The sequence below is a fragment of the Leucoraja erinacea genome, chromosome 21, assembly GCF_028641065.1.
Source record: "Leucoraja erinacea ecotype New England chromosome 21, Leri_hhj_1, whole genome shotgun sequence".
Lineage (NCBI taxonomy): Eukaryota > Metazoa > Chordata > Chondrichthyes > Rajiformes > Rajidae > Leucoraja > Leucoraja erinaceus.
Window position 1 is genome coordinate 1,884,509 of NC_073397.1, and position 3,946 is coordinate 1,888,454.

A 3,946-nucleotide genomic window follows, 5' to 3' on the forward strand; every position below is an offset into this window, starting at 1 on the left:
ACATCCTTTCTGTACTGTAGTGACCAGAACTGCACACAATACCCCAAATGCTGCTTAATCAAAGTCTTTTTGGCTGCATCGTGACTTCCTGACTCTTATACATAAGGCCCTGAACAATGAAAGCAAGCGTATCATATGCCTTCTTTACCACTCTATCTGCTTGTATTGCCATATTCAGGGAGCCAAGGACTCTCTAAGCCCAATGCTAGCTCAAAATCAACAGCTGATCTTCTTTCTGTGCACAGAGGGCATGGGTGTTGAATTACATATGAACATACAAATTAGGAGTAGTGTTATACCATTTAATAAGATCATGGCAAACTTCAACTCTACATTCCTGGCCTGTTCTGCTGCAAGCTCATCCACTGTATTAACTCTCTCCATAGATGCTGCCAGATTTGCTGAGTAACTCCAGAATTCTCTGTTATATTAGATTTTCTGCAGTTACTGTGCCTCTCACAATTCCAAAATTGTGTTGTTTGTTTCCAACCACTCTTTCACATTCTAATTACACTCCTCCAGTTGGAAGATCCACGATTAATTTGACGGCAGCAACAGCAACTGTGTTATCTGAATTATCTTTGTTTCCACCTACCAGAAATTGCCTCTAGATTTTTTACACAAAGTGATTTGTGCCTGGAACTTGCTGCCAGGGTGGTGGTGGAAACAGATATGATAGCAATGTTTAAGAGGCATTTAGACAGACACAGGAACGGGAATTGAGGGGCATGGACCATGCGCATGAAGGCCAGTGGGATTAGTCACATTTGGCATTGTGGTCACTACAGACATGGTGGGCCCAAGGGCCTGTTCCTCTGCTGTGTATTTTTTATAAAGTACACTGAAAGAACTCAACGCGTCAAGCAGCATCTGTGGAGGCAAAAGGTGGAAGTTGCAATTTCAGGTCAAAGACTCTGAATCAGGACGAGATCCTGACTGTTCCGTAAGTTTAGTTTAATTTGGTTTATTACTTGCATATTAATGAAGTAATTTTACTTCACTGTCAACCCTCCAGTATTTGAAGAAAGATTGAGAAAGATTCTGCAGCATAGCTTCATGTTTCTTCCTCATGCTCTTCCATTGGGGTCAGCCAGGAGTGAGGTGGAATCTAAGTTCTCAGTCTTGTGAAGTGGGTCCTAGTTCTGTTTATTGAGCAGGAAGGGGGAGGTGTGATCCAGGGAATGAGTTGTGCATACTGCTCTTCTTTTGGTTACAGTTACCTGGTCTTTCCTGGCTCCTGGCAGTGTCGGGGTAAATAATCTTACTACTGGAGTAGTTCTCTGTTGTTGTTGTTCAATGCCACAATCCTTCAGTCTTTGTCAGAGCAGAAACACAGGAAGCACAACTTGTAGGTCATGAAAGGAGATACCCTGAGTTCAATACTTCATCAAAAAGTAGAACCTTCCGCGAACTTGCGGCTGATCTATAGATCATTGCCTGGAAAAAAATAAAAGTCACCACAAGGTCAACGCAGGGGAGGTCCAAGATCTGAAGCTCTGGTCATCATGCAAACTATTTTATTGGTATGTTTTTGTCTCTTTCTCTGGCTTTAGTTTCTTAGCTAATGGCATGCCTTTGCTGAGTGGAAGCAATAAACTGCAGTGCTGTGCCCATTGATCAGAGATTGTGTGCACATTCCACACTGTGTCTGTAGATGCCTGCACAATGCACTCAGTCAACTTAGATTGTTTTATTCTAAGCCCTTGTCTTGTTTGACAGTTCCAGCTGTTCCTCTATCTTTAGACTCATTATTATTAGGTTGCTCTGTGTCTGAAGGAATTTTAAAATGTCCAATAACTTTGGCGCCTTTCAGGGTTAGTTATAGATCTGGTCTGCCCAATGCTGTTCATTTCACAGGGGTTTTTTTTCCACATATTTGCAAGCAAATAAACCTATTCATCTTTTTTCCATTTTAATTGGCGAGTCTGGGTTAAATAAAATAGAATCAGAAACCATGCGATGCTGTTGTGTGACTACAAAATGCTGCTTTTAATATAGATCATCACTTTCTTGTACCTATTTTGCATAGAAGAATCAATATCGTGAATTTCTGAATTAAAATTGGTCTAAGTTTTGATCTAAATCCCCAACCATACAGTCCAATCCCCAAATCCTGAGTATTTGATCACAATTCTACAATGCCAGACCTGCGATGTGCCATTAAGTCAGAGCCCTGAATCTCAAACCCAGAATTACAAACCTAGATTTCCAGTCTCCAAATATTGACTCAAGAATCCCAGAATCTCAGTCCTATAACTGCAGTCACTTTCCCAAATGCTGAGCAACTGCAGAACCAGTGGCAGCAGATTGAACAGTAATGTGCAGTCAGGAAAAGGGTAACCTACTGAAGAAATAGTTTGAATCTGAAAGCACAGAACAGACAAATGTCTGATTGCACTCATTGAAGGTTTTTATGGAGTTGGCTCAGGCTCAGTGGATGAAATGGCCTCTTACTTTGTCACAATTCCATGTTGGTATAATTGGGATTTTTCCACTCGATGGTCCCTGCAGTTCCCTTACTCACCAAAGCTTGCATACTTACACCACTGCACCCTCAGGACTGCCATGAAAAACCATGCCGGTTTCCCTGCCTCTCACATCCCAAAGCCGAGCAGCTTCTAGTGCACGTGGGTGGAACAGGTTACAGAGATAATCAGTGAATGGGATAGCGCTGTGAACCGAGCATCACCCGATGGGCTGAATTGACTCACTCTTTGCCATATGTAATGAGTCCTGCTCCTATGACAATCTGAGGGGTATTCTACACGCCACCTAATATCCTCCCCTTTATTGTAACTTCCCCTGTTCATCGCCCCAAATGTGAAGACAATTAAATTCCATTTTTTCACAACTTTAACACAGTCATGATATGTCCCTAATTAATCTCAAAGTGAAGGTTTATACTTTCTGAGATATGAATACCAGCAATTTGCCCACCACTAGTTTACGTAACGTCCCTCTAAATATTCAATTTGTACCTTTACGGAGGGATGGGGTTTCAATTGTTAAGGGAATCAAGGGATGTGGATCTGGTCAGGACAGTGTCACTGTGAGTCTGTGTTTGTGTGAGCATGAGCCAATAATGGCAGTAGTTTCACTGCTGGTCTAGTCACTGCCTCACAGCACCGGAGACCACGTTCAATCCTGACCTTCAGTGCACCCTGTGACCATGTGAATTTTCTCTAGTTCCCTCCCATATCCCCAAAATATGCAGTTGTTTGGCTAATTGACTACTGCAGATTGGCCCTACTTTGTAGGTGAGCAGTAAAATCTGGGTGGAGAATCAAATGGGATGAGGGTAGGATCAGTGTGACTGTGTGGTGATTCAGTGGGGACATACATGGTGGGTCCGTGCAGTGTCACCATGGCTATGCATGTGTTCCTGTGTTTGGTTGTGAGAGTGAATCTCCACTGTTGAGTGTGAGCGTTGCATGTGGGTGTGCCGTGTCCGCTGTGCTGGTGTGGTTTGCTCGGTTGGTCTATGCAGTGATTCACCATGTGGCTTGATCCATTACTTTAATGAATGATGTAAAGACTGGCACTATTTTCCAACACTATTGATGCATTTCACCGTTAATTACTGTCAGTAGCTTTATATTTAATGTTAGTCTTGACAGTAATATAACCTTGTTTCTACAGGTTGCCCTCACACCCTGCAAGCCTTGGTCCCATGCAGGGGCGGAAATCCCGGGGGGGGGGGGGGGGGGGGGGGGCCAGGTGGGACACGTCCCCCCCCCCCCCCCCCCCCCCCCCCCGTTTTTTGAGAGGTGGGGGACAATCCCCCCTCATTTTTTGTAATCCGGAATTTAAAACCCGGCCGCCAATAAATTGTGTCTCCCCTGTCCCCTCCATATTTTGTTTGCGATTTCCGTGCCTGGTCCCATGTATCTATCTACATGATATATGCCCCTTATACATCCATTGATGCTGACATGGCTGCCAATAG